At 44.8% G+C, this 13,879-nt stretch overlaps 1 protein-coding gene across 1 annotated transcript in view; it reads left to right on the forward strand.

Annotated features, from left to right (window-relative positions):
- Positions 1 to 13,879, forward strand: part of KIAA1217 (sickle tail protein homolog) — a 302,577-nt gene that overhangs the window by 134,638 nt on the left and 154,060 nt on the right.

Raw genomic sequence — 13,879 nt, forward strand, 5'->3', positions numbered from 1 at the left:
GCTCGTTTCTCTCTCTTGATCTCACTCTCTCAGTTTTTCAGTGTAGGGCCAGAGGCCGTTCGTGTACTTGGAGACTGTTTTCAACTTTTTGCTCCTGCTATTTCCAGGCAATTAGCAAAGCCCATTTAGAGTTGAATTGTTATGTGCACACGTTCTGTTTTAAATTCATTGTTGTCAGAGGGATGTATGTTAAACGTCAAGAAGAACTCCTAGAATCCAACCTTTTGCTTCAAAAGATTGAAGTCTTTACTTATTTTATCAACAAAAGATTTAACTAGATATTAAAAATGACAACAGGGGCACCTGGGCACCTCAGTCGCTTGAGCACCTGACTTTGGCTCAGGTCATGATCTCAGGGTTCCTGGGTTCGAGCCCCATGTTAGGCTCTGTGCTGACAGCATGGAGCCTGCTTTCTTCGGATCCTCTGTCCCCTTCTCTGTACTTCCCCTGCTCTCTCCCTCTCTCTCTCTCTCTCTCTCAAAAATAAACATTGAAAAAAAAAGACAACAAATAATATTCATCCAGCTAGAAGAATATATGAACTCTAGTAGATTCAAAATCATGCCAGAGAGCTGTAGCTGGGTTGTTGTTTTTTTTCTTTTTGCTTCTCTACAGATTATTTTCCTTAATTGCAATGTTAAAAATACTAATTTGTAATTATGGCCCCAGTTATGTTGTATTAATTATAATTACGATGTTTTATCACACAGACTAGCAACTGATGATGGCCCTTGTCTGTTTAAATAATATCAATCCATCTTTGAATTTAAGAAATGGCATCACTTGCTTATTTAATTGATGTCAGCAGTGAAATGGAACTGTTAAGAATAGTTTTTGTGTCAGAACACATTTTTATCCCAATAAATACAGCTTATAGCTTTCACAATAAATTTCAACCCCAAAAATACACTTGGCTATTTCTGGGAATTGATCAACCAGAAACTGGGAAATGAGGCCAGGCTCCAGCACTGAGCTCTTGGGTGATAAGGGCTGATGAGGGCCGGTGGGTTGGCTGAGCCCAGTCCGTGGAGCTCAGCATACCTAAGACAGCATAGAACTAGAGATCAAAGCCGCAATTACCTTGGGGTCAGGAGAGGTCGCAGCTCCACAGGCAGGTGGACCTTAGGGCCTCCAGTCAGCAAGTCTCCCAGCCCAGACCCCCAGCTGGAGATGGGGGTGCCAACCTCCACCACCGTGATTTTTCTCTGCTCCTGGATTGAGGCTGTGTGTTGAAGGTCCAACATCCCTGGAATGGACAGAGCCAGACCTCATGCTTTAGCAGCAAAGAATTCTAGGAACTCTGGTCCGTGTGTGCATGCCTCCAGCTCCCTCTCCATCATAAAAACACTACTGCACTGTTATTATTAGAGTTTTACACTCAACAGTGCTTTTGTCTGATTTACCTCGTTCGCGCTTCTTGGTGACGTTGTGAGGTAGGCAAGATGGTCGTTGCCATCTTGGAAAGGGGAAAGTGAGACTTAGTGGTTTAACTAATTTCAAGGCCTAATGTCACCTTAAGTCGTTTATTCAGAGGACAACAGTGAATGAGTGCTGAACGTCTTCCCACCTGCGCTTGGAGCTACACGCTAGACCTTCCTCAGTAACGACTGTGTGTGGAGCACTCTGGTGTGGCCAAGGACGTTAGGAGGCAATATGCTTTTGGAGAACCCAAAGCTAAGATCTGCCATAGAGGTTGAATCTAACTCTGCGTTTTATACATCAGGAATTGAGGACCAGACATATGTCTAAGTTACATTGAATGCTCAGCAAAGACTGTAGAGCCCACGCTCCAACTCTTTGCCCAGTGCTCTCTGGACCACTGAACACATCTCCCTCATAGAACAGCATTGGCCATTATTCCATAGATATCTCATTTATATCACCGCCAACCATTATGGAAACTCCTAGAATAGATGTTGTGTGAAAAGGCCAGCATTTCCCCATCTTAGGTAGGGGAAGACAAGATGCTCAGAGGCATCCTTCCACTGGTCTGGTTCCCCTTGCTTATGGGGGAAGTTTGTCGAGATGTAAGAGATTCTGGCCTCTGACCGTTTTCTCTGGGAGAACAGGGAGAATCAGAAATGTGGTGCCTTCCCGAATGGTTTCTAAATGATCCCATTTTTTTATCCTACTTTCCTCCCTATTAAAACTCTTACCTTGAGTTACGTCTCAAGTGCAAGAAGGCTGCTTCCAAAGCAAGGCCCAGTCAGAAGATGGCCTGACGGAGCCAAGGGTCAGCTGGAACAAGGATGAAATGTATTACAAAGGTTTGGCATAATGAGGGAGAAATAGAAATCTGGAGTTCAGAAGCTCTTTTTTTTCTTAGGAGCTTTGAGTCTTTTTTGTGTTTAGTATTCCAGGGGAGAAGGGTTTGGTGGAAATTGAAGGGAAATGCTGCCAGACAGAAATTCCATATCAGATAGACATTTGCCTCCTTTCAAGAAGGTGTGAGAGTAGCCATGAAGCATTAAGGCACGGGGGAGTCAGAGTCATGGGTTGGAATGCTCTCGATGGAGCATGAGCAGTGGCTGGGGACAGACCTGCAGGTTGGCTGGGGAGGCTGATGTGAGCGTTGGGTGAGTTTCTGGGCCAATTCCTTGCGCCTGAACCCCTCAGACCTGAGGTAGTTTACAGACCAGGAGGTGAGCCCTCAAGTCAAGCACACTGCCAAAGTCAAGGCTCCCCAAACACCAATGCCTCCTTCACAGCCTTTCTATTTATTCTGGAAGTGAAGTCAGCGCTGGAGACATCCCCGCCTTCCTGGTGCCTAAATGGGGGGCGAGGGGGCTCAGAGAAGAAACAAGCAAGTAAGTGATATATCTAGTATATCAGGTGGCATTTAAGTGCTGTGGAAGAAAACCAGGCAGAATTCTCAAGGAACTGGTCGTCCTGATGTCCATCGATTGTGTGTAGGGGGGCAGTTCCAAGATATTTGTCACCCTTGTGGAGCTGACCTGGGGTAACTCTTCTCAGCCATTTTATTTTATTTTTTTTTATTTTTTATTTAAAAAAAATTTTTTTTTCAACGTTTATTTATTTTTTTTGGGACAGAGAGAGACAGAGCATGAACGGGGGAGGGGCAGAGAGAGAGGAAGACACAGAATCGGAAACAGGCTCCCGGCTCTGAGCCATCAGCCCAGAGCCTGACGCGGGGCTCGAACTCACGGACCGCGAGATCGTGACCTGGCTGAAGTCGGACGCTCAACCGACTGCGCCACCCAGGCGCCCCTCAGCCATTTTATATAACGCTATGCAGGGCACTTCATTTCCATTTTTTTTTCTTTGTTAAGCAGCAATGTGGAGGAAAGACCTCTGAATAAAGCCCTCTGAGATCTGTTAAGGAGCCAACAGTCTCTTATACTAGGTAGTCGATGCTTTTGTGTATCTTATTGACAGCCAGCATTCCGTTATATGCAGAAAGAGACGAATGTATTTGGTTTTGGGTGTTTTAAACATCAGACTCCTTACTTCCATTGGCGTCATGACAACACAAGCACAGAGGCGTTCAGACGCTTCCCTTGGCCACAGACGAGCACAAGCGCCGTGGCTGTCCTAATATTGCTCAGGCTCTTATTACACCAGGTACCGCGTTTTTATATGCTAGGCACAGATTTAGCATTTTTTCATAAACTATCTCATTTCATACAGGAAAACAGTAACACAAATATTATTATTACTATCTTTACTACTTTAAGGACGAGGAAATGGGGCGCCTGGGTGGCTCGGTCGGTTAAGTATCCGACTCTTGGTTTCAGCTCAGGTCATGATCTCACAGTTCATGGGTTAGAGCCGCGTGCCGAAGCCTGCTTGGGATTCTGTCTCTCCCTTTCTCTCTGCGCCTCCCCTGCTCACTTTCTTGGTTTCTCTCTCTCTCAAAATAAATAAATAAACTTTAAAAATTTTTAAAAAAAGAAAAGATGAGGAAACCACACATGACACATGATAAAGGCAGCATTTCCAGGGTAAAATGCCCAAGGTCTGAGATGTTAGGAGTTGAACTGGAGGCTCAAAGCCACGTATATCTTTCCAAGAGTGATACCCCCAATCACTGTCCTAAGTTCACTGTAGAATTACTTGGAATTCTTAGGAAATTCGGAATTCCTAGGATTTTTGCCCTGAATCTTTTTCTTTTTGAGATGCGGCAGCTTTTTTTGTTTTGTTTTGACCGTTTACCCTTGAGAGTCCCTGAGACTTTATTCTGTATTTTAAATTTATCGTTAATCAATTATAAAACTGAACGTGACTCACAAAGTCTCACAAAGCCTACCTAATTTTATCCCATCTTTAATGTTTTAAACATTTTTAGAAAAGAATTATGTTACAATTGGGTCTCTCAGTTGAGTAACTTTTTTTCTTGTTTGTTTTTACCCCAAATAACCTGAAATTATGTTGGTCTCCAAGTTACTGGTAGAACTGTGTGTCCTTAGGATCAAATTACTTCTAAGATGATTTCCGCAACATTTGCTTTTGTTGTGTTCTTTAGTTTGGTGTTATGGGGGCTACTAATTTTCATTTGTTCAATAGCAGCTTCATTAAATCTATTAGATTTGCAGAAATCAACTCTTCCTGCTGTCATGACACAAATGGTCGCCCCATTTTAGTTTTCCAGACTGGGTACCTCCAGCCAAAGTGAGCTGTCTAAGGGACTCTGAGGCATTTTGAAGAGATGAAGGTGGGCTCAAAGCCATCAGTGTGGAGTATGTCTTGCTTCCTCTCAAGTTCGGGATTTCAGCTGCTTCCATCAGGCCAGGGGCTGCATTTATTGTACTCGTTAAGTTCGCGGCGCCCCCTCGTGGTGCAACTGATACATAGTCAAGGTGAAAAAAAATGTTGGCAAGCTTACAAGTGATAAAAAAAAAAAAAGGCTGTGCATTTAGATAGGATCTTATTCTTCCCATTTTTAAGACTGTCGAATGCGTAAAATCTTGTTTTCCGATTTTGGTTTAAATTCATCTGTAGCTGTTTATATCATATTCAGTGCTTCATTTTGGGGAGGGAAAAACAAATCAGAAAAGCAAGCTCAAATCCCAAATCCCCCACAAGTTCAAAAATATATATATACATATTTTTTTAATGTAAGAGTAATACATGTGCATTCTGGAAATACTGGAAAGAACAGATAAAGAGCAAAAGAATCACTTATGATCTCACAACCCACATGGATTAACATTGGGTTAAATGTTCACACACCCATTATATGTGTGACCTTCATTCTGTGTTGTTACAGAGTCTGCTTCTTCATCATTGTTAGTAGTTGCTTAGTTTGGTGGGTTCCATTGCGTACCTGCTTGTGGATTACTATAGATTATAGATTTCCTTAAAGTCAGTTGCTCAAAATAGAATGGCTGAATCGAAAGGACATGCAAAATTTTAAGGCATTAGATACGTACTTCCTAGTTATTGTAAGTAAAGCATCTTTTGGGGAATGCAGTTTTTTTTTTAAATAAGCGTTTCAAGTTCCTAGCATTTGCCTTCTTACTCTGTGCCAGGAATTGTGTCTCTTGGTTTCCATGCCTCGATCCCATTTGATCCTCATAACAACTATGTGAAGTAAATACTATTATTGTTCTCGCTTTCCAGATAAGGAATGTCAGGCTTACAGGAATTAAATAGCTGCTATGTGATTCCAAGAGCAGGAAGACAGAAGGCTTTCAGAAATTGGATCAGAATAGCACTTTGCATCCCTTGAATCTGGAACTAAGTGGAAACTAATACTGATAATTCTCCATTGGTAAAATAAAGAACAAGGGTGTTGGCAATAAGAGAGGAGGAAGAGGAAATACGGGTCTGTAAATTTAGAAACATGATGAAAATTCTAAGTTAAGACTCTGGCAATTAGATCTTCTTGTTAGAAGAAGGTACAATGGACAACTCCGTGATTACTGTATAATTACAAACTCTGGGGAACCCCTAATACGGACGTGTTTTCGCTAGATCTTGTCATTTTTTTTCATGAATACATTTTCTTTGACCACAATAGTCTTCAGACTGCTTCAATTACTCCTAAATAGTCAAAAGCTGACTAGAAGGAAAGTGTATCAGAAAATCTTCCATTTCTGGATAAAACCAGAACCTTTGGCGAGCTTTTCGATTTTGGCAAATCTCCAAAGTTCCTTATGGTTTTTCTCTCACTGTTACTCGCTAGGGACCTACATTTGCCTTTTGTGACTGTCACCCATATTCTTCTCTTTTCGCATTCTTATGTAATTATCTTTATTCTAGAAAGCTCAGGAAGATACAGAGCAAAAGAAAGAGAATGAATAGTGCTCATCCTTCAGGCTGTTAGAAATACTGTGTGTGTTGTTCATTTTTGGTTCTCTTTGTCATCACTCAATATTTACTATTCCTGATCTGCCCTTCTCAGGCTCACCAGCACTGTCTTTATTCTTTTATATATATATATATATATATAGAGAGAGAGAGAGAGAGAGAGAGAGATAGATATATATATATATATGAAATTTATTGACAAATTGGTTTCCATACAACACCCAGTGCTCATCCCAAAAGGTGCCCTCCTCAATACCCATCACCCACCCTCCCCTCCCTCCCACCCCCCATCAACCCTCAGTTTGTTCTCAGTTTTTAACAGTCTCTTATGCTTTGGCTCTCTCCCACTCTAACCTCTTTTTTTTTTTTTTCCCTTCCCCTCCCCCATGGGTTCCTGTTAAGTTTCTCAGGATCCACATAAGAGTGAAACCATATGGTATCTGTCTTTCTCTGTATGGCTTATTTCACTTAGCATCACACTCTCCAGTTCCATCCACGTTGCTACAAAAGGCCATATTTCATTTTTTCTCATTGCCACGTAGTATTCCATTGTGTATATAAACCACAATTTCTTTATCCATTCATCAGTTGATGGACATTTAGGCTCTTTCCATAACTTGGCTATTGTTGAGAGTGCTGCTCTAAACATTGGGGTACAAGTGCCCCTATGCATCAGTACTCCTGTATCCCTTGGGTAAATTCCTAGCAGTGCTATTGCTGGGTCATAGGGTAGGTCTATTTTTAATTTTCTGAGGAACCTCCACACTGCTTTCCGGAGCGGCTGCACCAATTTGCATTCCCACCAACAAGCACTGTCTTTATTCTTAAGGAAGAGATTTTGAACCTCTTTCTCTTCCTGCTGCATTTAGCCTTTCAAAGACATCTTAAGCACCAGTTAGTGGAACGGCCACCTGTGTCGTTTCCCTTGACCATTTTCCTCTTGTGATGCCATCGGATTTATCAGGAATCTTTGAAATACTCAAAATTTCCTTCTGTTTAATTTTTATGGCATTATCATGAGGCAGCTACAGCTGTTTCCTTGAGGTCGTGAGCCTTGCCGTTACATTCCCTCATCTTGATGTGGCCTCGTGATGTCCGTCAACTACTGATCGCCATTATAATTCTCTGAAGTGACTCGGAGATGCTCCTTCCCCAGCCACGCTGATTTTTTTTTTTTTTTTAGGAACAATTTTCTGTTTTATGGTCAAATCTATAAATCAGACTTCTAAGTTCTACACACTTGTACACTTCCTTCTGCAGGGCTCAGAACCTATAGAGCCCGAAACATTTTGCACACGTATGGAACCTGCTGAAAAGTGAGGAGGTTTTCTGTGAGTCGAATTTTGTAATCCTGAGGAAATGGATGCCATTAGAGAGCTCGAGTTCCTGCAGACCCAGTTTCTGGAACCCCTTCTGCGTGGGAGCCACCGACCGCATCTTTGAAGAAAGGCCCCCTGCCTCTCCGGCACCCCAGGGTCCTTTCCTGCTCTGATGCAGGACGGCTCTCCCAGCTTCTGTGTTTCCTCGACGTCAGGCAGTAAGGGCAAGGAAGAATGACCAGCAGAGTTGGTACGTGCTCGAAGTTGGAAGCCTTTGACCACTCCTGTGTTTGTCCCCCTACGTTCCTGGATTGCAGACAGTCCTTGCCTAAAGCAGCTGCTTTAGCGACTTTCTTTGTCCCCCTTGTGTCCAAGTATTGTATTATTATTGTTGCAGATCCCTCTGCTGAGAGCCCTCCTACGGAGAGAGGCTGGGGTCTCTGCCCTCCTGGCAGCCATGTTGTTGGGGAACTGGTCTCCCCTTCCCTCTCTTGTTCTCGATCGGCGCTGTGCGGGGCTGGCTCTCTCTCGGGTTCTCTGCCCTCAGCCCATTTTATTTCCCATCTCCTTCGGACGCACGTTCTGGTTTTCTGCACCCTTTTCTCCTTGCTTGTGCACAGCAGCTCTTCAAATCGATCATCCTGTTTTTATCTTGCACTTTTATTTATCGTGCACCTACGGGGCTTTGGTATTTGTGATCTGCTTCAGATTCCCTTCGTAGTTGATGAAGCCTGTAAAGAATCAGAAGCCCTACAGCAGCCCTCACCTTTCTAGGGAGAATATATTCACCTAGGAAAGGGCTTTTATGAGGTCAGTCTGGCTAACAGCTCTTCTAATGGTGTCACTCTCCTGTTCTCTTAAAAGTCCCTTTGAGTTCTTTGCCTCCCCCCCCCCCCACTTCTGAATGCATTCTGGATAGACCATTTTAGTACAGTTCTTGCCTAGAGACCTGTCTTTTGGCTTTGGGATGTAGCCCTCTGTATTCAAACGTTCTTTTCCTTGTAGGGATTTGTGTCTGATATGTGTGAAACCAGCTTCTAAATAGTATAAAATTAGTGAGAAATAAAAGAAATACACATATATACATCTTATCTCTGTATCTAGAATGGTGGTATGGACCGCAGATACGATATAATTCAATTCTGACGATGTTTAGAGGCCGTGTATATTTTGGTCATATTCATATGGATACATCTGTGTGCACATGCAGTAATTGTAACAAGCAGGTGTCGAGCCAGGACATCTCACTGGCCGATTTGTTTTTGTTTTTGTTTTTTGTTTTTTTTACTTTTTATTTTTAATTGTGGTAAAATATACATGACACAAAGTTTACCACCTTAACCGCTTTTTTTTTAAGTTTTGTTTATTTTGAGAGAGAGAGAGAGTGTGTGTGTGTGTGTGTGTGTGTGTGTGTGTTTGAGAGAGAGAGAGAGAGAGAGAGAGAGTGAGAGAGAGACAGCATGAGCAGGGCAGGGGCAGAGAGAGAGGGAGACCGAGAATCCCAAGCAGGCTCCAGGCTGTCAGCCCAGAGCCCAACGCAGGGTTCGAACTCCCGAAGCTGCAAGATCATGACCTGAGCTGAAACTATGAGTTGGGCGTTCAACCGACTGAGCCACCCATCTTAAGATGGGACCCCCATCTTAACCAGTTCAGTGGTGTTAGGTGCATGTTGTGCAACCAGCCCCCAGCACTCTTCGTTTTGCAAAACTGAAACTCTGTCCACATCAAACAGCACCTTCCCATCCCCCTCTCCTCCCAGCCGCTGACACCCGGCATCCTACTTTGTATCACTGAATTGACTACTCTGGGTGCCTCATGTAAGGGGACTCTTACAGCGTGTGTCTTTTTGTGTGCGGATTATGTTACTTCCTATAATGTTCTCAAGGCTCCTGCGTATTGTAGCGTGTATCTGAATTTCTTCCCCTTCTGAGGCCAGATAATATTCATTACACGTACACACCGTGTTTTGTTTATCCGCTCATCTGTTGGTGGACCCTTGCTTCCACTTGGGCCTGTTGTGAATAATGCTGCTGGGACCGCGGGAGTCAGATATTTCTTTGAGACCCTGCTTTCAGTTCTCACTGGCTGATTCTGGATTCAGGAGTGAGTCATCTGCTCATGAGGATTATGGAAATTTTCATTTTTAGAAAGACAAAAAGGTATTTCCACCGTGATTATTTAAAAAACGAAGTTGTCCGGGGGTGCCTGGGTGGCTCAGTCGGTTGAGCGTCTCACCTTGGCTCAGGTCATGATCTCGCAGTTTGTGAGTTCAAGCCCCACATCGGGCTCTGTGCTGACAGCTCGGAGCTGGAGCCTGCTTCGGATTCCGTGTCTCCCTCTCTCTCCGCCCCTGCCCTGCTTGCACTCTGTCTCTCGCTCTCTCAAAAATAAATAGACATAAAGAATAAAGTCCAGAAATTGATCAGTGGATCGGTGAGAATTGAAATATTTAAATACTGGCACAGGAAGCATAATAAACTGAAGACACACACTCCAGGGTCACCCAGATTTCAGGGACAGAATTTGTTCCCTCAGCTGTGATCCTGATCTTCTGTTCCTGCAAGTATTCACATTGGGTGTGATCAAGAAAGTCTTGTCATCCTGCATGGCAGAGCCCAGATGCAGAGCACTGAGCTCACAAGCCAGTCTTGAGAGAAGCCCAGTGGCCATTCCCAATCAAGATGGCAGGCGGGCTCACCACCAAACTGCACTCAGACTAGGAAAGGTATTTCAATCTGGTTTGGCAACTCTCGTAGCTTCCCTGCAGCCTTGGGAGACAATTGGCCAATGTGACCTATTCTCAGATGACGCGGTGAATTTAGATAGGCTTGTGGCAAGATGTTTTAGGGGAAACTCGTCGCCGGGCGGGGCTTGCTTTCGCCATTTCTTTCTAGAACGTAAGGATGGGACTGTCACTGTGTTCTCCTTCCTTGAGGGGGACAGGGGTTAACTGCTACATTTACATCGTGAACAAATAGATGGTCGGTCCATTTTGGTCAGCCTATTCTTTTTTCTCATCATGTTTTCACCCCTTTTCTTTTCTATCTTTTTTTTCTCCTTTTCTCCTGTTATACAGGCTTTGCAGTGCATGCTGATCTCTCTTCAGGCAGAACTTGACATTCAAAGGTACTTGATGAAAATTGAATCATCTCAGCGAGTTAGTACTCCTTTTCTTTCTCTGCATTGAGTTGCACCTCACCTCCTGCCTTTTTATTCCGTTGCGTGTGGCTTTCTAATCGGCATCAGCCACTAAACCAGATGGGCTGTACTTTTTCCCTGTCTCCCCCAAGCCCCGATTTAAACCCATCAAAGCCAAATGCTTGCAGCATTCTGAAACATGCGCGTGTCTTTCTGTGTTAACTGCGAGAGTTATTATGAAGGTGCACGCTAACTGCATGCCTGCTTCGAAATACTTCGTTTGCTTTCCACACACTGAGTTGCGGAGCCGGCAGGAATGTGGAGGCGAGTCAGAGATGGGGCGGCCATCTGAAAAGTGGGGCTCTGCGGCAAGCCTCCCTCCTCGCCGCCTTGCTCGAGGCAGAGGAGTCGTGGACGGCCGACAGAAACCACGTCATTCTAGTAACCTCGGAGCACTGTGGCTCTTCCTTCACTCGGCCCCAGTACACCCGGTGCTGGCTCCTGATCGTGTTACTGACGTGCGTCTTAATAACAAGATGTGAGAGCAACAGACACATCGATACAGGACTCACTATGGGCCAGCCACCCTTCTAAGTGCTTTACAAGTATTAGTTTCTCACAGCAACCCATGGGGTGGACGTACTGTGGTCCTCGTTTTACAAATGGGGAAACCGAGGCGCAGAGACGTTACACTACTTGACCAAGACCACATAGTCGTAATAAGTAACGGGGTTGGCGTTGGACCCCAGGCCGTCTGGCCCCAGAGTCGGTTTTCAGCGTGTTACTTATTTACCCACAGTCCTCGGTGCCCTCTGTGTCCAAACGGGGCGGTTTGGAACATGAAAATTGGAAAGGGTGGGGAGAGTTTCCAGCTCTTGGATACCTGGCCGGGTGCGGGGCGCTGTGCCCCCAGGCCTCTCGCACATTGCCACCCACGTCCTTTGTGTCCCTCCAGACCCGTGGCCTATTTCTTTCTCGTCTCCTGAGCATGTGCAGGCCAGAAGCGTTTGCGCTTTACTGTGAGGTTTAGGAAGCCTCCGGCAGACTGGCCTTTGTACAGAGGTGGCCTCTTTCCCATTGGTCAGTCTTCAGTGACCACACTGACCTCTTTCCCTTTCCTTTCCTTTTATTTTATTTTTTTTTTATTTTTAAAGTTTATTTATTTTTGAGAGAGAGAGAGAGAGAGCACGTGTGCGCAACCCAGGGAGGGGCAGAGAGAGGGGGAGAGAGAGAATCCCAAGCAGACTCCACCTTGTCAGTGCAGAGCCAGACTCGGGGCTCAGGCTCACGAACCGCAACATGGAGACCTGAGCCCAAACCAAGAGTCAAGCCCTTAGCCCACGGAGCCACCCAGGGGCCCCTGCCTTTCCTTTTTTAGTAACCGGTCTCACGGGTCTTTTGGGGGGGGGGTTAACAAGCTCAAACTGGAAAGTTTGTCCCCAAGGGGACATTCAAGTAAAAGTTAGGCCAGACTTGCTACAGAGAATCATCGCCCCTCCCCCCACGGTCTCACTTACAATGGGGTGTTTACCTCTAATTTTTTCCCATGCTGCTTAATCATTTTCATGTCTCTGTAATTTCACGTTTCTATAATTCTGTAATTTCTATAATTCATTTAAAATGGAGCTTAATTATTTCCTTGCACACGTCTCATGCGCTGAACAGGAGGGCAGGAGAGGAGAAAAATGCCACGCGTGGCTTCTCCCTACAATTTAAAATCTGCCGCCATTTTAACTGTTCCTGTCTTCTTGCAGAATAGAGACTTAGCTTCATAATGTGGGATTCTCCATCATAAATTGTGCAGTGTTTGGGGTCCCCTGCACTGTTGCCTTCCCTTATGCTTGAAAGAAATTCTCAGCACTGACTTTTTTTTTTTTGATATATCAGCCAATAATGGGATATTTGAAAGTTGTTTGGAGGGATTATTTTTTGAAAAGCATTTATACACAAGTTACAATGACAGTGGTGTATTTTGGAGGAACGGGATGTAATAAGGTTGGAAATTGATGGTCTTCCTCCTTTTTGGTTAAACGAGTAACGCTCAGCCTCGGAGGATGTCACGTCCTCTGGTTTGAAATTGAAAGTAACCATTTACTCATGTCAGGCGGGGTGGACACAGAAAGAGGGTGGTTGTATTCTCTTCTCTCACATAGGACCCCCCAAGCCGAGGGACCCCCACTGGATAGCTGGGAGCCCAGCCATCTAGAACCACCCTCAAGAGAGCAGCTCTCCACAAGGGTAGCTAGATGCTGTCTATCATTTATAGTTGACAACTTCCTGAGCCTTTTTTTCAGTGACTCCTCACCACATCTATATCAAGTAGATATTTTGATTATTTTGTAGAAGTGAGAATGAAGGTTCCAGAAAGCCTTCACCTGGGGTCACATTGCCAGTGCACGGCCGGATTGGAATCTGCATTCTGTAAGAACCGTGTGGTAAAGAGGAAGGTGCTTTCATTCTAAATCTTGTCCTCTGCGTTCCCAGACCCTGATGTTCTTTCTTATAGTGGCTCTAGAGGGAAAAAGAACCTTTACCCTGAAATTGTCAGAACTTTCACATGTATTTTTGCATTTGAAAAGCATTCCAGTGACATTGGGAGGGTGGCTGGTGGTGGTGATGGGTGTGTGTGTTTGAGTTGGAAAGTATCAGCAGATCCTACTCTCAAGAAGTCTGAAGAGGGTCTGGCCACAAGCACGGAAGGCATGGCCGCCTCCAATACCCCAGTGTCCCGCCTGGCCCAGCTCCCTGTGGCCTTGCTCACTGCAGGGGGACTGGGGACACCTTCAGATCTCCCAGGATAAGTAAGTCAAAGGAGGGGCCTCTGCTCACAGGGAAAGCCTCCCGTTTCACTACAATGCGGTTCAGCTCTAGGGGGCCCCACGTCCTCTCCAGAAAGGACTGCAGCCTGGACTGTGAGGATGAATTCGCAAATGGCTTTGTTAGGAGGCCTTCTACAGGGCATATTTAGCATTCCTTGTCAGGCTGGTTGTATTTGACTTGAAATTTCAAAGCCCCCTGGCAGGCCCTTGCTTTTCATCACCCATAATAACAGCAGCCCTCACTCAGACACCTTTTATCCTGAAACCTTTGAAGTGCATTGCTAGCTCTCTGAATTGTAAAGGCATCTGCCCCTGCTTTGCTCAGACTTCTCC

The sequence above is a fragment of the Felis catus genome, chromosome B4 (assembly GCF_018350175.1).
Source record: "Felis catus isolate Fca126 chromosome B4, F.catus_Fca126_mat1.0, whole genome shotgun sequence".
NCBI classification, from domain to species: Eukaryota; Metazoa; Chordata; class Mammalia; order Carnivora; family Felidae; genus Felis; species Felis catus.